Below are 25,466 nucleotides of genomic sequence, written 5' to 3'. Positions count from 1 at the left end.
GAGGAACTTCTGACCTAGTGTGTTATCTCCCAAGATACCTTCTGCCTGCAGTGGTAAGCACTGGTGCTGTAGACGGTGGCAGCAGCAGCAGCCGCCTGCATCGGGGGGGTGGGGGGGTGGGGGGGGTGGGGGGGTGGGGGTGGTGGTTTGCACAGGCCAGAACTCCTGTAGTAACCCAAGCTGTACCTAGGGCACGAGAGAGAACCATGCCCAGTGGTGTCAGGCCACTGAGGTGTTAGGGCTGCTTTCTATATGACAAGTCCCCTGTCCCCAATAAAAGCCACAATTTACTTAATTAGTATTTGCCCTGTCAGGGATGGCAGTCACCCTGAATCACACAGTTCACTGTGGGAACAGATCACACAAAGGAGTCACCGCTTAGACAGCCACACAGCTACTGAGGGACAGAGCTGAGACCTAAAGCCTTGTTCTCACTGATGCAAAGGCCTGAGATCTTGAACGGAAGCCTGCCAGCTCCTCGGCACAGTACTGAATACATTAGAATCCATATGGTCCCAAAACATGCTCCTAAGAGCTGTGGCAGGCGTATTTCAAACTAGGGACTCATTTAAATCTTTTTTGAAACCAAGTGACACAAAGGCAATCCAGATAGAAGAACATCAGAATTAGAGTACTGAGGGGTTTTTTCCTCCCCACAACGATCAATCAAAACACGCAATGAGTTAACTATTTAATCCCACCTGAAGGTGATTTGCGTTCGGTGACTTTAAAAGGGGCGTTGAAGAAACTTCCTCCTTGGGTGAGGTTTTAATTTCCCACCTGTCTCCCACAGAGAAGTTTTGAAAACCTCAGTAGGTTTTTCTCAAAAGCAGAACAGACACATTTACAAACACAAACAAAAGACTGATAAATAAGCCTGTTTCAGGAGGCTCAGCATGTTTTCTCTCTCTGTGGGAAGAGTCAGACTATCAGCAGGTCTTGGGAGGGTGTGGGGCTGAGCTGAGGAGAAAGGGGCTCAGGTGGGCAGGCGTGGGGTTTCAGGGGTCAAAGGGTAAACCGAGGCACTGGTTAAGGTGCACCCTGCAGCTGTGTGTGGGACTACTCATCTCTCAGTGTTCAGGGCTGACCCTTTTCATCTAACCATGTGGGGTTCACACCGGTGTCATGGTTGGGCTTGGTTTCCACGATGATTTGTTGTATATATATTTTTTTTTTATCAAGATCAGTTATGATTCAAGTTCAATTTCTCTCTTGGGAAAAGGCCTCTCACTGTTCCCTCCATACGTTGCCTATCCTTCAAACAGGAGGAAAACCACTTTACAAATGAGGGTGGTTCAGATGTTCCCTCTACAAGAAATAGTGTGCTATTATGGGTCTATTTCAGGATGTCAGCCATAATGTATATATGAATATAAACACACGTTTATACACATACACATTTTACATAATGAGGCCTAATTAAGAATTGCTGAATCCATTCTTGTGGGTCCATGTGTGCTGAGCACGTGTGTGAGCGAATTTAAACCCGAAGCTTAAAAAAAAAAAAAAAAAAAGCCCAACCCCCAAACCATGCCTTTAGAACAGAATAGAAGAGGAGGTCTGTAAATGCCCCAGACAAGGCTGGGGGTGCATCCCTAGAGTCTAGCCTTTCTCACTGTGGTCCACACACTCATCACACCAGCTTCTTCTGAAGGTGTCTTCTGTGTCTCTTACACCAACACAGGTGGAACATAGGCTCCCCATCTCTTCTACAGAGAGCGTCGTTATTATAATGGACGTCTGCATCTGGGCTCATTTTGAAATGCCCATGAGTGAGAAATCCTGAAACCATGGCAGACCAGCTCCAATGAGCTCTAGCTGTGTTTCATGAATATCAAAAAGAAAACAAGTTGTTGTTGTTTATTTTCTGTGTGTGACAAATTTCACAGAAAAGAAAGCTAGACGGAGGAATCCATTAGGGCCACAATGTGGGCAGTAATGAAAAGTCTGGTGAAGAGAATCAATAATCCCACAATCGGCCATGTGGCTCTCAACACAATTCTCTGTGGTTGGGAATTAGGGAAGTTTGTGTGTGTGTGTGTGTGTGTGTGTGTGTGTGTGTGTGTGTGTGTGTGCATGTGTGTGCGAGCATGCATGTGTGCATTTGCCTGTGTGTTTCAGGAGGGAGTGGAGCAGAGCAGGGATGATGGTTGAGAGATGACAGCTCTTTTTTGCTATGTGGAGTTGTGTTACGATGAGTCTTGGCTGAGAGCCTCTTGCGCCTCTCTTTGAATGCACACTGCTCTGTCTCTGTGGTGGTGGTTGGTGTACTTGTCAGCCTGACAGAGTGTAGGACCATCCAGGGACAGGCCTCTGGGTGTGCCTGTGGAGAACTGTCTTGGTTTTGAGGAGATGGTGGGTGGTGTCATTCCCTGGCTGAATCCTGCTGTGCGAGTGAAGAAAGGGAGCTGAACACAAACAACCCATTCTTTCCCCCAGTTCCTACTCAACAGTGCAACGTGACCAGAAGCTTTAAACTTCCGAAGCCTGCACTCCCCCCATCCCCCACCCCCCACAGGGTGAAACACACCTTGAACTCTGAGCCAGAACAAACCTTTCTCCATTAAGTTGCTTTTGTCAGACAATCTCTGTGACCGGCTGTTCTCTGTTGTCAACTTGGTTACATCTGGGAGTTTTGCTTAATTTAATGTTGGAATGTTTTTACTCTGGATCGTTGAGGTGGGAAGACACACCTTTCATCTAGCCTTCTGCTGGAAGCCTTAAAAAGAGTGTGGAGGAAGGGAGATTTCCCTCTTTGCATGCTTCTCCTTGCCCTTCTAGCAAATTCACTCCTTCCCTGGCATCAGAGCCCACTCCTCAGGATTCCAGCAGACAGCAAAGACTGGCTGAGACATCCAGCTTTGTAGATCGAACAATTACTGGATATATATATATATATATATATATATATATATATATATATACACACACACACACATATATACTAACTTATAGATTCATTCTATAAATTTTGTTACTCTAGAGAGCCCTGACTAATACAACCTCCAACCTCAGTTCACCCTACATCTATACCACCTAGTCGAGTTCTAAAATCCTTCCCATGTGCAAATTACATGCACCTATAAAGTAGCCATTTCTTAATATTTTTTTACAGTTTATTATTATTATTTTTGAGGTAGGTTCAAATGTATACTTGACTGGTCTAGGTGCTGTGTAGCCGTGGATGACCTTAAACTTGTAATTCGTCTGCTTCCATTTCCCCAGTGCTGAGATTAAAAGCAAGTACTGCCATGCCTTTATTTATTTATATTTATTTATTTATTTTTTCATTTACACAGTGATGCAGCTCAAACGCAGAGCCTCTTGCATTTTAGGCAAGCACTGTACGGACTGAGCTCTGTCCTCACCTCAGTGCTACTTAGAAAGAAAGATGCTACAGCTTAGGTTCCTTCTTATGTGACACAAAACCTGACACAGGGAACATCAAGGTCCCTCCTTGGGGATCCTAGTCTCATTAATAACATAATTTAAGATTGGGCTCAAATGAAGCTTAAGGACAATTTTATTTGTGTTTAAAAGACACCCCTCCCCCAGCAGGGACAAACAGGCTGTAAATCTCAGTAGCTGCCCAGAGGAGGAAAATGGGATGAGAATGAAGAAAACCCAGGCTATTTAAGTCAGAGTGGAAGCTAGACACAAGGCAGAGAAGCATGCCCCCTGCTGGGGTTGGGGGTGGGGGCTTTGGAACAGTGCTTCTCAGTCTTCCTCTGCTGTGACCCTTTAATACAGTTCCTCATGTTGTGGCGATCCCCCAACCATAACATTATTTTTGTTGCTACTTTATAACTGTAATTTTACTATGGTTATGAATTGTAATGTAAATATTTTGGGAAACAGAGGTATACTGAAGGGGCAGCACCCCACAGGTTGAGAAACACAGCTTTAGAGAAAGCATAGGGAAGTTCAAATCACCAGGAAAAACACTGAGGGTTTCTGGCCTCCTCCAAAGGAGAGAGAAAAAAGAAAAGTTGTGCTTTCCCATGAGCCCCAGAAAGCCGAGCAGCCAAATCATATATATATGATATATATATATACAACACATATATGATTTATTAGGGTGGCTTACAGGCTGTGGTTTGGCTAATCCAACATCTACCAATGGAAGGTCCAGGAATGCAGTAACTGCTCAGTCCATGAGACTGGATGGCCTAGCTGGTCTTCAGTAGACACAAAACCCGAAGACCAGGCTCTAAAGCCAGCGGAGGAGTAGACTTGTCAGGGAGAGCAAGAACAAGCAGTCAAAGGGTGAACGCTTCTTCTTCCTCATCCTGTGTGTAGGCTGCAGCAGAAGGCGTGGCCCAGTTTCAAGGTGGGTCTTCCGACCTCAAGAGATCCAGATCAAAAGTGGGTCTTCCCACTTCAGATGATTTAATTAAGAAAAAAAAAATCCCTCACTGGTGTGCTCTCCAGTTGCTTGGGTTTTAATTAATTTCATATTAATTTGACAATCAAGAATAGCCGTCACAGTGGCTTTAGGGACCGGGGTGTGTGTGTGTGTGTGTGTGTGTGTGTGTGTGTGTGTGTGTGTGTGTGTGTGTGGTGTATGTGTGGTGGTGTGAAGGAAAAGTACTCATCACTAAGGAATAATTACTCCAGTTACTTTTTTAGTATGGTGTACAGGGAGGCCAGCTTCCCCAGCCTGGGTCTGTTTTCCTATGGCATGGCCCTCTTGGGTAGGTGATTGACCACATCCAATAGGAATGGTAAGTCTATTCTTGTGACCAGAAGGTGTTTTCTTTTATTAGACCTTCACTGCTATTGTAAACACAACCTTTCAAGCCTTTGCTGAAGGCCGCTGCCCCTAAGAAATCATGTCATGATTTCATTTCTTGAAAGTCACCTTTCTAAGACAGCCATCAGCCACTGCCATCAGTTGCCAGCGTTTCTCTCCACCCAGAGCTCAGAGTCCTGTCGTTTGGATTCCTTATGCTGTTGCTATGCAGAATTGATAATGTTCCTGTTCCGCCCCATCCTTCCAAGCCTTCCGACCCACACTCCCCTTGGCTTTCCCAGCAGAGTTGCTCTAGGGAGTGAATCTTACCCTCTCTAAGAGTGGGGATTGCTCCTCACTGGTGAGCTTTAGTATTATAAGAAAGCATTCTTCTGGTAGGCATGACTGTTAGTAGAAACCTTGCCTGCTCACCCGACAGTGGCTGTGCCTCACCCACCTTTGTATCCATCTCTATGTTGGTCGAGTGTTTGGCAGAGAAAGGGGTCTCACACATGGTTGGGCGGGTGACCGGTAAAGGAATGAGTGGAGAGACAGTTAGAAAATATGAAATGGAATTGGAAAAGAGGCATCACGTGTGCTGTGGTTGCTCTGTTCTGTGTTCGTGAAAGCCATGAAGAGCAGATCCTAGCATCTTCTGGAGACTGCAGACACTACCTCGCTTTAAAAGAAAAATAAAATAAAAGGAAAGGAAAGGAAAGAAAAGAAAAGAAAAGAAAAGAAATAGAAAGGAGCGATCATGTTTTATACCTGTAAGGACTCAAAGCATAAAGGCTTGTTTTTAGTACTTAAGTTTATAAAGATATTGTTAAAATAGAAGTCCAAGTTCCTTATGAATCAACTTCTTTTTGTATAAGTTTAGGCAAATTTCATTAAACCTGAACTCATGTACAAGCACAGTGCTTGCTGGCTGTTGTAGTGGGGCTGTGCCGTGAAGGAGCCTATGCATCCATCCCAGAAGGGATGCAGACAGCAAAGGCAAAATGTGGGGTCTCTGAGGCCATATGTCAATGGTGACATTGTTTATGACCAATCACTTACCAGGACAACAGGACCAATATATATTGCTTATCTGTCCAGGTAATTGCACCAATCGCCAGAACTGTTTAACTGGCCACAAAAAGGAAATCAACCCGGGAGAAGGTATGGAGGGACTCACAGAGAGATCTAGCTGAGCATCTGCCTCAGCGGAAGCAACGGGCGTTTCTGAGTCTCGGCTTTTCTGTGCTCCTCTATTGGAAGTGAGGGTCCCCCCCTCTGTGTCGTCTATGTCTTAGTCATTATATAATATTATGTTTTCTGTGGAAATCAGAGATGTTAGAAGGTGAAGAAAGATGTCCTGTATATACACTAGCTATTAGGGAAGGGTTCTTTCTTTCTTTTTGATGTGTGTGTGTGTGTGTGTGTATGTGTGTGTGTTTGCATGCACAATCAGGAAGGCATCAGGCATCTTCTTCTGCCCACTGTCTTTAGTGGGTGCTTGGGGATTTGAACTCAGATCCTCTTGTTTGCATAGCAAGTGCTCTTGCATACTGCACCCTCTCCCCAGCCCTCATCAGGGAAGATAATGTAATTGACCCATTTCCTTCAACATGCCCCCTTTTCTTGCCTCTCATGAGGAAGATATTCTTAGCCCCTTGCCACGGGGTGGAGTCCACACACTTACAGAGAAGTCCTTGCGTGTAGAGAGGGGTTCAGCCTCAGGTTTGCTGCTCTGCACCAAGGCCTTGCCTCCCTTTGTCTGCGAAAACAAGTCACAGCTCCTCACCTAAAGGACGTGAGGCCAGATGCGCTTCGAACAGTAATACTCCCAGTGGGCCCGGGGCAGCGCTCCTTCTCAAAAGCATTAATATTTTAGCAGTGAAACAAAGTGACATTGAAACTAAGTGGGATAAATAGGAAAGTCAGTTTTTGATTGCCAAACAATTTTGTACTCTGTGTTTTCTCCCTCCCTCCCTCCCTCCCCCCCCCCTCTGTCTCACTGTCTCTTCCCTCTCCCTCTCTCTCTGTGTATTTTAGAGTTTTAGGAGACTTTAGTTTATAAGGCAGACTGTGAGCCTGGATCATGCCAGCTTGGAACATCAAATTTATTACATTTATCCTTCTCTGGGAAGCCTGTAGTGGAGCAAGCTAGAGCTAAGACAAAACCAAGCAGCACCCCCAGCGTCGTTAATATTTGTAAACAGTTGCCATTGGAGAGGTGAAAATGGCTTGACGGGCTAATTAGGAGTCTGATCATAATAGTATGTGAAGGAGTCTTCTAGCCGGGGCAGAACTGCGGAAGCGAGAGCACAAGCGTCAACAGCCCCTGGGAGTCCGCTTCTCTGTTCGGCCTCCCCGCTCAGATGCCTCCCCTGAGATTGATGGAGCCGTGTTGGAGGCACTGGTATTTATCCTGGGTAATTGGATTGACCCTTAGAAGGAAAGGTTAGTTCAGATGAAATGAAATTTTTAAGCGAAGGGCCAGACTCCGGCTCTGGAGCAGCTGCAGTTTACATCAGAGGGTGGTTTTTGTCTCTTGGTCCAATGTGCGAGAATTCTCTGCTGTATAAGAGAAACACAGTTTCTGCTACAGCCATGTTCCCTGGGAGCACCCCTTTTCCTGGTTCCTCTACCGCCTGTCACCTTGTGTCCTCATGTCACTGGCTGGGCCAGCCTGGACAACCTCATGTTCCTCTAGGGCTTGGGTTATAAACACAGAAAAGCAGGTGGCTGAGGCCTCCGGCTTGCAAGTTACAGCCCAGGTTCCTGTCTCTCGAATCCGTGAACTTGTTGGAACTTTATCTCATCCCGTGAAACTGAACAGAACAAGGAGAAATGACACAGCAAAGGGAGAGGCAGTGGCGGAGCGCAGCTTGCACCAGCTGACGATGTACGCCAGCAACCCTTACCTCGAATGGCAATACCTTCTCATGAGGTAGCAGAACGACTTAAATCTATCTAGGCACGGAGGGCCTGGAAGAACCTGGTTATGGGTCTGGAGAGACTCCAGCCGTTAAGAACCGTTGATGCTCTTACAGAGGACCTAGGTTTAGTTCACTACATCTATATGGTGGCTCTTAATCTTTCTTCTGTAACTCCACTACCAGGGTATCTGGCACCCTCTCCTGGCCTCTGTAGGCAATGCACACATGTGAAGTGCATACACGCATGCAGACAAAACAGTAGTGCATATAAAATAAAAAGTTAAAAGTCTACTTACATAAAATTTTAGGTGTTTTGACTCTAAGTTGCCACTTGTTGTTTGTTGTTTTGAGACAGGGTTTCTCTGTGTAGCCTTGGATGTCTGGACTCACTTTGAGATCTGCCTTTCCGAGTGCTTGGATCTCAGGTGTGGGTGCTGCACTTGGCTTAAGGAACCACTTTATATGCATCTGTCTTGGCCTGAAGGTCACCTAACAGTTACAGCTGCTCACAGGCAGGCATGTGCCTTTTTCCCTCTGAAAGCACGCCTCTGGTAATGCTTAGGTGTGTACCACAGTGTCTTTAAGTTGGGGAGTAATTTTTACTCAGTGTGTTCAGGCCTGACATTTACTCTGTCATTTGGCCCCACTGTTTAAAAATAAAACAACAGCCTTTTTGGCGTTTGAATTCAGCTGCTTTAAAAACTGCTCGTTTGTTTATCCCACCCTGCCTTATATCAAGAAACATTGGAAAAATGAAGATCCTTAAGCTGACATCAGCTCTGGATGGCCCATGAGAGTGCCAGTGAGAGGCCCACAGGCAACTGAGACACAAAATGGGTTAATTAAACAGAAATAACTTAGAAATTAAATAAAATTAAGTAGGAGGCATTACCCCATGGGAGCCTAGAAAAATGGTTATGGAATTAAGTAGAAGTAAATTAGACTTCCTACATAAAATTAAACAGGAGTGATCAGCCCACAGGCATGGCTCCTCATCACTGAAGTGTCCAGATTAAAGTCAGTATAGAGCGAGGAAGATCATGTTTATTATGGCATAGGTGAGGCTAAGTGAGGGAACTGTCAGTGCCTGTGCATCACTGCCTGGGGTAGGAGATTCAGCTGGGGAGGGTGACGTCATGCAAAGGTGCCCTCGTGAACAGTTCTCATCCTGTCTCATAGAAAGTGTCCCTCAGTGTCATCCTCCTGCCTCCTATGTCCCACACAAACTTCTAGGTACTCATATGGCTTCATAGGATGTTGCCAATGACACAACAAAACACCGCCAACCTACCAGCCCTTTAAATGAAGCAGGAGTGACATTTCCTGTTGGGCCCTGGACAGGAGGGACATGGTCAGGTGCTATGCTGTCTGGAGCACATCTCATGGGGTTGTGGTGCTCAGGGACAGTCCCATGCCACCACACCTGCCCAGCTCACTACTGATGCTGGGAAGCATCACCTGGCCACCCACCCCCTGCTCTATTAAAAATGCCTTTGATGACATTTTCCTTTAAGGATTTTATTTATTATTATTATTTTTTTTTACTTATGTGTGTGTATGTATGTGAGCCTGCATGAGTTTATGTGCAGCACATGCGTGTAGGATCCTGTGGAGGGCAGGAGACGGTGGAGTTACAGGCAGTTATGAGCTGCCATCTGGTCCTTCCCAAGGATAGGCAGTGATCTTAGTGGCTCCAGGCCCAGGGCCATTTACATACAAGCATCTCAGCCTGCGCAGAGCTTGATCAACATCTCATGTGTGCTCCCTGGTCATGTGGCTTTACCTTGGCTTCACTGGACTCTCCCTCTACCAGGAAGATGTCCACCCACAAAGGACAAATTTACCAAATATCAGAGAAGGCAGTAAATGTATGCAACAAGGAAAGAAGCTTGTAGGGCCCCTGTCTTTTTGTGATGAGAGTGTCCCTTTTCTTCTGTAAATGAACACACTCTCCATGCCATCCCTCGGCGTTCATCTCACCGTAGAACTGGAGTTCGCCACGAAGTTGTGGAAAGCCCAGCTTCTAGACTTACTTGTGCCATGATAAACTGTGCACCTGTGGCTAGCCAGGCGGCTTTCCCCTGGCAACACTGTTGTGCTTGTTTCCTGTTCCAGCAAAAAACATTTTAGACCCTTCTAATCAACCCCAGGGCAATGGTCCTGAACCACAAGACAGGAACCACAGAGGTAACTTTTTAAGCAGGTGATTTTAAAATTTACTTTTATTTTATTCATACCAACCTCTGCTTTCAACGCACTGAGGCTGGGACTGGGAGCTGCCTACTCTGCCTGGTTTGTGTGTGTGTGTGTGTGTGTGTGTGTGTGTGTGTGTGTGTGTGTGTGTGTATACAATCTTCACTGTGTGTAGGTGGTATCAATAGGGAACCGAAAACCAAGCTAAGTGCTGGCTTGCTTTGCATCCTCATCCTCACCGTGTGTGGATGACTCTAGACAATGCCAGTGACAAATGTTTGTACTGAAAGCATCTTCCTGTTAGTCCACATCAGTGGCTCTCAGCATTCCCTAATGCTGTGACCATTTAATACAGTTCCTCACATTGTGGTGACCCCTACCTGTACGACTATTTTTTGTTGCTGCTTCATAACTGTAATTTTGCTGCTGTTATCATGAATCGTAATGTAACTATTTTTGGAGATAAAGGTTTGCCAAAGGGGTCATGACCCACAGGTTGAGAACCACTGGTCTAAATCCTGAAAAAAAGTTAGTATGACTCTGGAACTTAAGAACAACTTTGGCTTGATGGGGAGAAGGGAGGAAGGTGAGTGGAGGGGTGGAAGGAGAGAGGCGTGCCTGCTGGGTCTCCCTTCCTCAGCTGATGTGAGAACACCTGAGCCTCTGCTGCTGCAGTGGAAGAAAAGCCTTACATTCTTTCTATGCACGCTGTCACTTTGCTTTTAGATGGACAACAATCTCACATAGTTCACATAACAGGACGTGTAAAACAGAACCCAAGGAAAAACTGTCTCCCACTGGACCCTTGTCCCCGCCGAGTTGCCGTAGGCCCTTCCTGCAGCCAGCCTGGCTTTATTGGTGCTCATGTCTAGTTTGTTTGCAATGCTGCCAAGACGACGACGACAACAACAACAACAACAACAACAACAACAACAACCAGCATTCAGTGAGCACTACTTGCGTCTATGGCAAGCTCTTACAGAGTTTGCCAGCAATCTGTACCTTATACCTTATGCTTTCAGTTCAGCAAACTTTTCATGGTGGAGGGAGACAGACCAGATAAAGCGAGTCTCACTGCTGGGCACTAGTCTGTGTGTTTATGGAGTGGTGAAAGTGTGAAGTGTCTGCTGCCTCACACAAAGAAGAGTATGGGGGTCTTTTAAATTGGTTCACTCCCTTCTATCCCTCCTTCCCCTCCTTTGCTTTCTTCCCCCTTTTCCTCTTTCTACATCTTCCCTCCCATTCTTCCTCCCATCCTTTCCTCTTCCCTCCTAAATTTATACACTTTTTTTTTTACCACTTTGATATACTCATATATAGCTGGTCTCGGTCTTTGTTACAGACGTAATTGTCCCACTGAGCAGTTTCTCAGGATTGGGACTTACTGCATCGCAGTCTGTGTGTCAAAAGCTTTGCTGCTGGAGTTAGCCTGTCCATCAAGGGTAACTGTGCTCAGTAAATACTCAGCGAGCACCTAAGCCATTTCTCCTCCAGGATTGTTGGGAACACAAACCTGGTGATGTCAGGGTGGAGGAGTCCTTCCAACTGCTCTTGGGAAAAACACCAAGTGGTGTTTCTTCTGCTAGGGTCAGGACTCCCTGCCAACTTCGACTTGATATTTTGATGAGTATTTTGTGTGGAAAGTAAGTGGGGGTGCTCCTGTAGTCAAGGATAGTTTCTTCTCTCATCTACGCACTGGTACCTGAGTTCTCCAGACACCCAACCCTGTGAGAGGAATTGGAGTTAAACCTAAGGTGAGTCCACTGAAGAGATCTAAGACATTTAAACAAACCTTCCTATAGTACAAGCGAGTTCTTTGGAGGTCATTTCCTTATTCCTGCTGTGACTGGCTCTTCTGCAGGCCTTGAACTCTCAGCTCCTCAGCCTGATAAGACACACTGTGCCTCCAGATGAGGCACCTTGTAGGTTCTTGGGGGTTTCCCACTTCGAATGGACCAACAAATGATGTGGAGGCTGAGAAGAGCCCACTGTGCCAGCTCCGGGTTACTGTGTGCCATATAGAGAGCATCTTTCAGGCTGTGCATGGACTAGACAGAATCAACCTTATAAAGCAAGTTCTGACCTGAGATACATCAGTGTGAATGTATGCACTAACATCTTTTATTTTTAAGTGTGTGTGTATATGTATGCATGTGCATGTGAGTATAGCATCAGATCTCCTAGATCTGGAGGTACAGGTGGATATGTGATAATGTGATGTGGGGGCTGAGAGCAACACTGAGTCTTCTGCAAGAGCTGTACAGGCCACTGAGTCACCTCTCTAACCCTCTACACCCAGACTTTATAGATAAACTGCCACTGTCCACTCACACAGCACAAAACACACTTCATGATTTATTTGTGCCAATAAATAAATATACACACAACTACGTAAATTCCTACCAGAGCCAGCAGGCTTATCAAACACATTAGTTGGCACTTCCTCATCAGGGGACAAATGTTGTAGGACCAATAAATGGCAGCACGCTAACTCCTTATCTGCCACTTGTCAGGAGCCTCATCTAGGAAAGCCACCACATGGCTCACACTTCCAAGTGCAGTGTCTCCTGTTTGTGGCTTACAGCTCACTGCAAACTGATGCTTGGCTCTGCATTTCACAGCTCTATGCCCTGGAAACTCCACACCTACTGGTTGGTAGAATCGCTCATCTCCTCCTCAACAAAGACTTTTTCTGCCATCTATGTCAGCCCTTTGCCCTTTGCTTCTGTCTTCAGTATGGGGGCCTCAAATCCTGTGGCCTCTTGAACCCTTCTGTGGCTATTCTGTAACACACACACACACACACACACACACACACACACACACACACACATTCATATAAACAGTACTGTGTGGTTTAAAAGTTAGAGACTAACATGGAGGACTAGGGTTATGACTCACTTGGTAAAGTCTTGCAGTATAAACATAAGGGCCCGAGTTTGAATCCCCGGCACCCACTTAAAACTCCAGGAGTGGTAGCGGACCCCTGGACGCTCAGCTCAGCACAGGGGAGGCATCTCTGGAGCTGCTGGTTAGGTGGTCTTGCTGAATTGAATTGCTGAGTTTCAGGTTCAGTGAGACACCCTGTCCTGTAACAGCTAAGAAGCGGAATCAGCTTAGATATCCATCTTAGTTACTTTCTCCTGTTGTGACAAAACACCACGACCAAGGCAGCTCACACAAGAAAACCACGTTTGGCTTATGGTTCCAAAGGGTCAGAGTCTGTGATGGAGGAGTGAAGGATGAGCTGAGAGCTCATATCTTAAGAGGGCGAGAACTGGGAATTACAAAGTCTTTTAAAAGCCGCAAAGCCTGCTCCCAGTGACACACCTTCTCCAACAAGGCCACACCTCCTAACTCTTCCAAAATAGCTTCAGTAACTGGGAAACCAAGTATCCAAATACAGGAGCCTATGGGGGCCGTTCTCATTCAAATTGTCACATCACACCCCCTGTCCCCGTAAGCTCACAACCATATCATAATGCAAAATGCATTTAATCAGGCTTCAATGGCGCCCCTAGTATTTCACCATCTCAATACAGTTTAAAAGCCCAAAATTCAGAGTCTTTTCAGAAAAGGCAGTCTCTTGGCTGTTCCCCACACCACATACTCACAGTCTACAGTGGCACAGAATGCACAGTACCATTCTAAAAGGAGGAAAGGCAGATAGTGAGGCGCACTGGACCAGCGCAAAACCGAAACTAAGCAGGGAAAACGCCAAATCCTCTGGCTCTACATCCAATGTGAAAGGGCTTAGAAGACTCTGCCCTTGCAGGCTTGTTGGATGCGGCATACTTCCCTCTCTTTGCTCCTTCCACTCCCTGTCTGCATGTTGCATATACTGTCTGCTTGGTGTGCATCAACATGGCTCCATCATCCCAGCAGTCCTGAGTCTTCAGCACAGTCCAGGTTTCACTTTCACAACTTTATGCAATGGCTTTTTGGGGCATCTGGGCCTCTTCTCAGGGCCTCTTTGCAGGGCCTTTCCTGCCATACATGGCCTGGCCTCAGCAGCTTTCCTTAACCTCAGAGGAAGATCCCACAACCTCTTTACTTACTCGTGTGTCTTCACGAGTGTTAGGCCTGAACCATGTGGATGACTCTGTTAAGTTCTCCTGCCTGTTTGGAAGACAGCTTGGCATCTTGAGTCGAGTTTGGTTTGCAGTATCTTTCCTTTGTTGTTGCTTTTTAGGGGTACAAAGTTCCCCGGGGCCTTTTCTTTCACAAGTTGGGGGCTTAGCTGGGTGGGGTTGTGTCCTGAGGGCACCATTTCCGTTATTCCTTTTCAGATCAGTTCCTTCCTCCATCTCCTCATCTCTTTCAGCACAGGACTTGGCTCCAACATTAAATTTCCTTCTCATATTTTTCTCCTTAACCTGTAAGATTTGTATTTCTTTTTGCCCCACCTGCTCACCCTCACTGTAGACCTAAATAGGAGCAGTTACTAATAACCACACAACAGAGTCAATATTAGGCTATCTTGAAATCTCCTCTCCCAACATTGGGAATCATTTGAGTCTTTTGAGACCACAGAGCCCCTCCCCCCACCTCCCCTGTGACAGACACAGGGGCCTACACCTTCCAACAAGGCCACACCTCCTAATCCTTCCCAAACAGTTCCAACTACTGGGGACCAAGTATTCAAATAGTTGAATCTATGGGGGAACATTCTTACCCGAACCACCACTGATGTTGTGATGGCCACAACTGGTTAATGGATAACGGCAATGTGGAACATATGCACAATGACATTTTATTCACCTGTAAGGAAAAATGAAATCCTGAAATTTGTAGATAAGTGAGTAAAACTGGAAACAATTATACTGAGTGAGGTTACCCAGACCCCAAAAGACAAATGGTGCATGTTCTCTCTCATATGTGGCTCCCAGCTTTGAATCTTTTGTTTTGTCTGTTTAATTTTGGGGTACATGTGGGATTAGGAGTTAGGAAAGCACCATAAAGGGTTCATTTAAGGAAGGGAGGATATAACATAGGTAAAAATCAAAGTAGGAAGGGAAAATACAAGGAGCGAAAAGGTTTAAACAGGGAGTGTGGGGGATGGAATAAATGTGACAGTAGTGGGTGAGTTAACCAAAGTGAAGCGTGTGTGAAAAAGCTGACCATTTTCCCACCCAGTTAAAAATATACCTATGTGATATGAAAAAAGATGAGAGAATATTGAGACTACTGGGAGCTAGAAGTTTCAGTGAAGCTGAGGATAGAGAGATAGAGTTGAGGAATGGGTAAGGAGTGGATTGACTGACTTGAAACTAGGTATGTACAGAAAAGGCCAAGGTAGACCCACTACTTTGTAAGCTAACTACAAAATATAATTTTAAAGAAGAAGTTTGAATGGGGTCACCTTGCACAGTGTGGACAATGCTGCTCCCAGAAGACATGGGTTATGAAGCAAAAATCTCCCTGCCGAGGATGGAACTCCTCCTAACCAGTTATGTCAGGGAGTCCACGGAGGTCTCTAAAACAGCACAGGCTATAGCCATGGCTCTACCACAGACTTTGCTTCAGGATATAGAAAAATAAGTCTCAAGCTGACTGAGAAACTTCCCCCATGCTGGCTAGTTTTCATAGTGCTGGAAGGTACTATGCAGGCTGCGGGGGAGACAAGGCATCAACGTTCTTACTTGATGCCTGTGGTACAATAATGGCGCAACCGTTATGGAGTAACCAGTGATTTTTGTGATTGGATTTGAGGCCTGATCCACAGGATAGAATTCACTTCTGGTGCTGTAAACCTACTCAGAAGCCCGTGGTCAGGGAGGTCAAAGGTCCTGGGGGTAAACCTATAGGTTTTTGTTTTTGTTTTTGTTTTTTTTGCTAAATGACTATGTTGTCAATCTGCCTTCCAAACATCATGTTTATACTCACAGACTTGGGTTACTCTCAACCCTGGTCAGAAAAGCTTCCTTTTGCAGTGGTCTGTGGTCAATGCAGACTCCTAACTGGCCAAGTGATGACAGAAAGATGGCTCTTTGATCAATCATCTCTAAATGGGAAATCTATGTCAAGTTTCCCCATCCTACTGAGGCTCAGGGATCACTTTAGCGTGGAGATAGCATAAAAGCTGCAAGGTGGGGAGGGGTGCTGTGAAACGCTGTCCTATGAACATGACGCGGTCATTGCACTCAGGAACTCAGCAGCAGCTGTGGATATCCGCACAAGACCCACACAAGGGCAAACCTGCCAAAATTCCAGCACGGACTGGGAAGAAAGTCTGAGGAGCTATTGATAGTTGACAGAATTTGGAGGAGGGAGAATCATTTTAGGGGAGTTTATGGCCACTGATTAGGATGCCCACAAGCACAGGAGCAGCTGTGGTTAGACTCAGTGGGATATATATACATACATATATATGTATGTATATGAAGAGATAAAATTGGTAAAGGGATGACTTAGGGGAAGTTAAAGTGGGGAAAGGGGAAGGAAGGAGGGTAGATGTGATCAAAATATATTGTGTCGTGTATGAAATTCTTAAAACTGTGTATTGGGAAGTCATGTGGAGACCAATAGAGGAAGACAATAGATATCAATCCTTAGTCTTCATGTCTTTACATGCTTGTGTGTGCGTGTGCATGTACACACACACACAGACACACAGACACACACACAGACACACACACAGACACACACACACGCACAGACACACACACAGACACACACACACAGACACACAGACACAGACACACACACAGATACACAGACACAGACACAGACACAGACACAGACACACAGACACACACACACAGACACACACACACACGCACAGACACACACACAGACACACATACACAGACACACAGACACAGACACACACACAGATAAACAGACACAGACACACACACACAGACACACAGACACAGACACACACACAGATACACAGACACAGACACACACACACACACAGACACACAGACATATGCACAGACACACAGACACACACACAGACACATAGACATACACACAAACATACACACAGACATACACACAGACACACATACAGACACACACGCACACATGCACACATGGACAAAACACAGACACACACACAGACACACAGACACACACACATACAGAGGCAAGGTGGAATTGATGCCACCTGTGACCTAGCATCTAGCAAACTTTGACATAGCACAGAGATGCAAGCACAGGGTTCTCGATGTCCAGCGGATTACCCAGGAGTGGTACCCCCTTTTCCCACCAATATGCTGCTTTGAAAACTAGTGTGGTGTGCTGAGATTCTCCAGGGAAACGCTCCCTGCTCTGGCCTGTCAGCCAGTCTGTAATTCACAGGGTTGATCTGTGGTCTTGATGGGATTCAGTTTGTGCAGTTTAATGAGGAAGACAGAGTCTCCCCTCCACAGGGGACATGGCTTATGGTTCTCCGTGTGCCCCTCGCACCTGCGACTGTGTGGTCCTCGCGTGCATGCCTGTGAGAGACCGCGGCTTCCCTCATTCTGCGGGATTTACGACACAGTGAGTTTTGGCCCAAGAGAGGAGACAGGCTTTTCCGGAAGGTGAGACATTGGTCTGTGGGTGGAAGGGGAACGTTGACCTCCTTTTCCTCTGAGGAGATTCCATTTTCAGGATTCCTGGGCTGACTTGATCTCTTCTCTTTCCTCCCTCATTTCCTGAAAGTCGCACGGGGATGGAGTGGAGGACTGGGGGCTTGCGATGGCTCTTCCTCTGGGGTTATTAATTTCCCCCTCTTCCGGCATCCTCGAATTCTTACCACCATCACTGTCCCTCGCCTCTCCCACACAGGCTCTGATGCTCGTTTCTTAAGGTGACTTAGGTCCCCCTTGATGGGGACCAGCCCTCTCCTCTCCCTGTCCCCCTCCTTCTCCCCTCCCCCTCCTCTCCCTGTTCCCCTCCTTCTCCCCTCCCCCCTTTGTCTTCCCCTTTTGCTGCTTCTCATTGCTTTTTATAGATGATAAATGTATTTATTTTGGTCTGTTTTGAGGCTGCTTCACTGTGTGCTCTAGATTGGCCTAGAATTCCTGATTCCCCAGTCTCTGCCTCCCAAATTCTAGCAGGACAATCATGTGCTACCACACCAGGTTCACTTTGTGACATTTCTAGATTTCATATGGGTCTTGGTAATTTTCTTTTTCTCTTTCTTTCTTTCTTTCTTTCTTTCTTTTTTTTTTTTTTTTTCAAGACAGGGTTTCTCTATGTATCCTGGTATGTCCTAGATTCACTTTGTAGACCAGGCTGGCCTCGAACTCAAGCGATCCGCCTGCCTCTGTCTCTCCAATGCTGAGATTAAAGGCGTGTGCTACCATGTCCGGAGATTTTCAATATACACTTCGGCCTCTTAACTTTGACCAAAGCCATTTCACTAGGCTTGGATCCGAATGGCAGTGAGGAGATCAGGGAAAAACTGAAAGAACACAGAATCTGGGGCAGACAGACAAGGATTTTAATGCAGAATGGGATCTGAGGTGGACATATGGACAGACAAAGATTTAAATACAGATTCCCCTGCTCATTGCACAGGCAGTTTCAGGTTTCGTTCGTGTCTGAGTGAGGAGAGTATTATCCCTTCCTAGGGTGTGGCAGGTGAAACAAAATGCTTATATACCACCTGGCACAAAGGTGCCCAGCACCATTAATTTCTTCCCCCATCTTGTCATCACAAGTTTCATCTGCCATCCCTGTAGCAGGTCTTTACCTCTGAATTGTAGAGTCTCATTTCCTCTCTCATGCAAACAGCAGCTGTGGTCCATAGCCCTGTGCAAGTCACACAGTTACAATGTAACTGGAGCAAGCACCAGCAATCAGGGCTTGCAGGAAAACATCCCAGGGAGTGTTTAAGTTGTGTTGGGACCCATTAGTTTCCAGGACGGTACATCTGTACAAAGGAGATTCTCGCTTCTAAAAACACGGAGGGAGATGCTGGCGAACGCCACAGAGCTCTTGTTTGGATGGAGCAGAGCAAACGCTACCCCTTGAGGTTACAGACAATGAGGTTGGTAGAAGGCACAAAGGGGCTGCAGGCTGTGCAGCTATTTTGCAAGGGCCACTGTTATGTGGCTGTGATCACTACCCTGTGGCATTTCTGTAGCCTGGCTCTGTTCTGAGACCTTGTACACAGGAAGGGATTTGTGTGGGTGCTTTGGGCAGAACCAGGTCACTAGATAGGATCTAGCAGACAAGTCCTCCAAGTGATGATGGCACACTTAAGGGGAGAAATTGGTTCTTGTACAGCAAAAATGTTTTTTTTTTTAAGTTTAAGTCACAGATATGTGCATAACACATATTTAAAAAGTACATATTGATATTCCACTAACATGGGGGATTAAGGGAAAAATATTCCTATGATGGTTGTTCCTGTTTGTCAACGGGACTACATCTGGAATTAGCTAAAACTCTGAGCTACTGAGCACATCTGTGAGGGATTTTTCTTGATTAAATTATTTGAGGTCAGAAGACCCACCTGGAATCTGGGCCACGCCTTCTGCTGCAGCCTATACAGGGGACGAGGAAGAGGAAGCGCTCGCCCTTTGCCTGCTTGTTCTTGCTCTCTCTGGCAAGTCCACTCCTCCACTGGCTTTAGAGCCTGGTCTTCAGGTTCTGTGTCAACTGAAGACCAGCTGGGCCATCCAGCCTCATGGACTGAGCAGCTACTGGAGTCTTGAACCTCTGGTTATAGACAGCCATTGTTGGACTAGCAGGACCGCAGCCTGTAAACCATTCTAATAAATCGCATGGACGCATGCTAGTACAATGCCTAAAAGAGATTGCTTTGACTGTAAATTGGAACAAAATACTGACAGACACTGGTCTAAGGCAGTCCCCTCAGTCCTGCTTTCAAACTGGACTTACTGGAGGAGTTTTAATACTTGGGCTTACTTGACACCAGTGAAGAGAGACTCTTTAGGACTGGATTTAGCTACTTGCATTTTTATGAAATGTGTCAGTTAACCCTACCATGGACAGTCCCAGTCTGGGCCTCAGTTCTTAGTCAGTCCCACTGTGCACGCAGGGTGGATAACAGCTCAGGAGTGGGGAGGGACAGCACTAACTGAACTCAGTTGGCTTTAAAAAGTGAGAGGGAAGGAGACAGAAAGAGCATGAGGTTGGGTGGGTAGGGAGGTAGAGAGGATGATCTGATAAAATACATTGTATGAAATTCTCAAACAATTAGTAAATACATAATTTTTTTAAAAGTACATGGGGGCCGGAGAGATGGCTCAGAGGTTAAGAGCACTGGCTGCTCTTCCAAAGGTCCTGAATTCAATTCCCAGCAACCACAAGGTGGCTCATAACCATCTATAATGAAATCTGATGCCCTCTTCTGGCATGCAGATGTACATGTAGATACAACTTTGTATACACAATAAATAAATAAATAAATAAATAAATTTTAAAAAAATACATGGGGCTGAAGAGATGGCTCACTGGTTAAGAGTATGTGTTGCTCTTTCAGAGGACCACAGTTCGATTCCTCGAACCCACGTGTTGCTTCACATCATCTGTATCTCTAGTTCCCAAAGATCCCTCACCTTCTTCTGAACATGCATGCACGCACACACGCACATATATGCACATATATGCACCCCTTGATGGTGAGGCCCGATGGCACTCGGAGGAAGGATAGCAGACTACCAAGAAGACACTTGATACCCTAGCATCATATTCAGGGGGAGGAGGTTCCCATTAGTCACAGTCATAGGGAAGGGGAATGGGGTGAAAGCGGGAGGGAAGGAGGAATGGGAGGATACATGGGATGGGATAGCAAATGAGATGTAATATGAATGATTTTATTTTTCAATAAAAAATCCTCTATAAAAATTAAAAAATAACGTTTATTCTAACTAAATTAGGTACTTGCCTACTGAGATCTTTTAAGATCATTGTGAGAAATGTATGCTATGTTTTTGACTCAATGGGCTGACATTGTCAACATAACACAAAGTGTGGGTGAAAAGGAACTGAAACTGGGAAAAAGGGGTGTACAGGACACATTTGTAAGAAAGCTATTTTAGGTGATATTTAGGGAATATGTGTATTTTAAATAAAAGTTTGACTAGGAATTAAAAATTTCACTGTTCAATAAGATTTCATGGAATTCCAAATGTTAAGAGGAAGCCCTTAAAATAGAATGTATTATCCCAAATTCTAACTATATTTAGATAAATATATAAGAGAAATATATATGTATATATATGACTGTGACAAACATACTACTTATTGACACAGACACAAGGTCTTTTTAAGATCCGAGGTTTACAGAAAAGTTTTATAAATGAGTGACTTAGAAAACAAGTGAAGGACTCACCATTGCCTTTAACTTTAATAAGATATTAACATTAATATGTGATTAAATAAGTAAAGCGTCAACTTTAATAATAAACAATTTCTAAGGCATTTAGTGATCCAAGTTTAGATGGACATAGGTTTAGACATGAGCTGGTGCTTTCCCTTTGCTCTGGTCACGGGCCTGCCTCCGATGTTTGTGCAACAGTGTGACATGACAAGACATGAAGCTTGGGGTTGCCACTCTTCACACAATCTCTCTCCATTGGCGGACAGATTACTGAGCTGGGCTGTCCCTTTCTTAAGACCTCTGCACCTGCTTTGTTACTGCATGGATAGTTATTTTTAATTGTGGGTTTGTAATTTAGCCAATTTATGACCACCAGAATAAAGCATTCGAAGCGATTAGCGCTAAGTAGCTAATGGCTTAAACAAATTTTGCAGCCTTGCCTTTAGGGTGATGAGTGTAGAAGATGCCTGAGTCCCCCACCAGTGTTAACTTCTCACAGTTAGCATGTTGGATGAGACGATTTAGTGTCTTTGACAGTGTAATAGATTCTGTTTAATAGGCTATCTCTGAACCTGGACTTGAATCACCTCATTTAGTTAATGTAATTTCCCCCGCAAGGGGGTGTTCGGAGTAAATCTCCCTGACATGTGTAGATCTGTGTGAGCTGATAACCCCTCTCGAAGCTGCATAAGAATCATTTGCATTCCCACTTGTACAGACAGAACGGCGGACACGAAGCGAAGTGAAGTCAGGGTACTTCACCCTCTGTTCTCTCCACCTTAAAACGGTGCGCTCAGCCCCCATAGGGAGACAAAAACTGGACCCAGTGCACGGTAGGAACCACTAATTATCCTGTGGTTGCTATATGTTTATAATGCTTCATAAAATATGCTTTTTCCACTATTGTGAGACTGGCCAAAAATTTCCTTGCCCTTTCTGTCCAAACTACACCTAGAAAGGACACAGAAGTTGGACAGAGAGGAGGTTGGCTGGCTTCTCATGGGCTCAGTGCACCCCTCTACGGGACTGTATCAGAAGCTGAGAGCACCACCCTGGGCTTGGACACCAGCACTCCGCTTCCTAGCTATTTGCTTCATTCATTTACTTTCTCAAATACACATTTGCTTGGGTCCCACATGTTTCAGGAATTGTGAGGTAGATTCATAATGTTTATTGACCCCGTGGGCTCTACAATAGCTTGCAGTGGTTATAAATCAAATGGATATGGCCTTTATCCCTTACCTGGGACTGGAGCATTCCATTATTTTTTGGGGGGTGACATGGACAACACTAGCCACAGAAAATGCATGGATGACAGACCAAAGAAATGATCCCACCTTAGTTGAGATCGCTGAGCCAATGGGTCGGCTGGGCTTACTTACAGGATTGTGATGGTGGTCTCAGGAGAAGGTGAACCCACTGAGCAGCACCATTTCACCTTGGGTGACATGGCAGCCTCATGAAAGTACACGATTAAAGTATGTGGTTATGGTTAAAGCATATGCATACGTTAAAGTCTGCCCTCAGTGAGCCTTCTAACTCACACACTTCCCTCCCCTCCCCCAAGACTGCGTGTAGCTAAGGAGCAGGTAGAAGGCTAGGACCTCTGGTTAGTATCCCATGACTCTCCCCTCTCTTCGTAATGGGATGTATCGATAGTCCTTGCTAATGTGACCACAACCCTGGTCTCTCCTGAACTGTTCTGCTTATTTCATTGCCATGACTACGGAGCCAAGGTTACCCTCTGCAGGTCGCAACTGCAGCCTCTGTTCCATGATGGCTGTGGCCATGTCAGGCCCAGGGGAAGTCACCTGCTGCAGCACAAAGAGCAATGAATGAGCCAGCAGGCGCTCGGGTAACAACAGCTATTTCTGAACTCTTTAGCATTAGCGCTTAGCGCCATATGGATGAATGGCTCTCCCAGTACAGCACTGATGGTCCTTTCTACTCTGGGTCGCAAGAGAGAGCGGCAGTAGTTTAGGGAATATTACGTTGAAGCTGTCTTCTGGGCCCTCAGATCTAAAGCCGCTTTATCTCTCACATTCTCTACATTGCCTGGGCATTGAGAGCACACGAAAAGGCACTCAAACCTCCACTGATGAACCATTTTATCCTTTTAGTATGAGAGACCCGGAAATGAAGCAAAGTTTACAGACAAATTCCCCTCTCATTGAACCGAACGCAGTGCAGGGCCCTGGCTCACATCTGTCCCAAGAGACACAAAGTTAACAGAGGACAAGAATGCAAGATATGTTGAGTAAGCAGCAGGAGATGAGACTGGAAAGCCAAGCAGGGTGCGGCCGTGGTCTGCAGTGACAAGGGAAGAATCACTCATAGTATTCGGTGGGTGACTGTCACAACCAGAGATCTCTCTTTGGGTACACAGTCGTGCACTCATACTGAAGCTTCTGCGATGAGCACACGGACTCCATTGGTCCTCTGAGCTTTTAATGCTGGGCCAGTAAGATGGCTCACAGGTAAAGGCGAGCTGAGTTCAATTCCTGAGATCTGCATGGTGGAAGGAGAGAAGAGACTGCTGCAAGCTGTCCTCTGACCTCCACGAGAACTCTGGCAGGCACCCCTACCAAAATCCCCAACAAATAAATGTGATTTAAAGAAAGATTTTTAATGGAGCTGAGAACTTCTGAGCTGGTGACAACATCTCAGCTTCTTGGTATACCACTAACCTTTGCCTGTGGTGATGGTTGTGGAAACAATCCTAGTGTGCTTGCCGTTGTGCGGAAGTGTAGCTCGTACAGTTCTGTGCAGTATGCAGCACACAGCTGTGCCACACTTCATCACGTGTGAGAGTGCCTTCCTCCTACTAAAAACAGGATGCTGTGCCACCCAGCTGCGGTTTGAAGCATCTTGTGTGTATGACTGCATCAGGAGTCTGCATGGAGAGACTGACCCATCTCAGCTTGGGAATGCATACCCATCTGATGAATGACACTGTCTCAGAACACGCCCCATCAACACGCAGCGCACAACTGTAGCTTAGAAGAGAGCATCAGCAGGAGAGCGAGGTGAATAAACGAGGACAGAGCCAGGGAAAACAGGGAGGAAATTGCCTTGAGTGTGGGAAGTAACGGAATCACCGAAAAGCAGAGGTGGGTGATGTTGGAGAGACAATGAAGTGAAAAAAATTAGGAGTTAGCAAGATGGCATGTGGGGTTAAATGCAAGGCTAACTCCTGGCTTCCATCTCTCTCTCTCTCTAGCCAACAGGTAGACAACACATCTATTCTACCAACTGGGAGATTAAGCAAATTATGGGGGGAGGGTTCTGAGAGAAGGATGATAAATGGGGTTCAATACACCTTTGGATCCTTGAGCATCCCGTGAATATTCCCAGGGGATGAAGACACCGAGTCAGGTGTTAAAACAGAAAGGACCACAGCCCAGACATAGAGCTCCAGTGAACAGTATACATAAGGGATGGACACAATAGGGAGCTGCAGAAAAGGAATGGGGGAGGCCGCTTCTCCTCCAGAGAGGTCTTGGTGATTGCTACTCAGGCACCCCAGGGGTCACCTTTAGCTTCACTGTCCCCTCTAACACCCCATCAAAGCCCAATCTTGTCAAGCATTGTCTCCTTTACTATTTTGTAGTTATTCATCCCTTCCAACCACCTGACAACGTCTGTACATGGCATATAGCTTAGTAGATTGGGGGTGGGCGTCCAAGATGTTTTGCATTTCTAGTGTGTATAAAATTTCCCAACACTATCTAATTAGGAGAGGCTAGGAGCGGGCCTGCACTGTGATGGTCTACATGATAAAGGGGTTGAATTTGGTCGTTAGTAAGTGTTAACCATGTTCTCTCTGACTGGTTTTTTGTTTTTTGTTTTTTTTTGGTTAGGGATGTTGAGTTACTTACTCAACTGGCCTTTTAGGCTTGCCAGCTGGACAGACAGATTCTATTTAATCCAGTACTGGGGTAGTGAAATTGTCTTCAATTCAGATGCGGGGGTGATTGGCAGAAGTAAGCCACTTTTCTTTTTATGTGCTGCACATTAAAGGAAGGCATCTGGCAGCTATTTTTAAAGCACCAACATCTCCAGAGTCATATTCTGAGAAGTCACATGTAGTATACATGATTATTCTAAGTGAAACTGCGATTTCAACGCACAGCTTTGAGCTGGCTACTTGAAACCCCACAGGGAACAGTTTCGGTGGATAAACAGCCTTTTGCATGGACTCTGCTGGATTCCCATCTGCTGTAGATTGGTTTAAATGCTGACCCTGAAGAGAACCAGAGCTTTGAAATCAAGGAACTCGGCTTACAGCCTACCGTCAACTTTGATCAAAACATTTTTTCCTAGTTCAATG

General features: G+C 45.7%; 1 long non-coding RNA gene across 1 annotated transcript in view; it reads right to left on the bottom strand.

The window, feature by feature from the left end:
- LOC311605664 overlaps positions 1–7,756 on the bottom strand; it is a 49,444-nt gene extending 41,688 nt beyond the window's left edge. Inside the window, exon 1 of the long non-coding RNA XR_014782055.1 lies at positions 7,642–7,756. This is a non-coding gene — a long non-coding RNA (uncharacterized lncRNA). The remainder of the gene's footprint in view (positions 1–7,641) is intronic.
- Between the last annotated feature and the right edge of the window lie 17,710 nt (positions 7,757–25,466).

This window comes from Acomys minous, assembly GCF_964271855.1.
Source record: "Acomys minous genome assembly, chromosome: 9".
Lineage (NCBI taxonomy): Eukaryota > Metazoa > Chordata > Mammalia > Rodentia > Muridae > Acomys > Acomys minous.
This window is presented reverse-complemented; position numbering and strand designations above follow the sequence as displayed.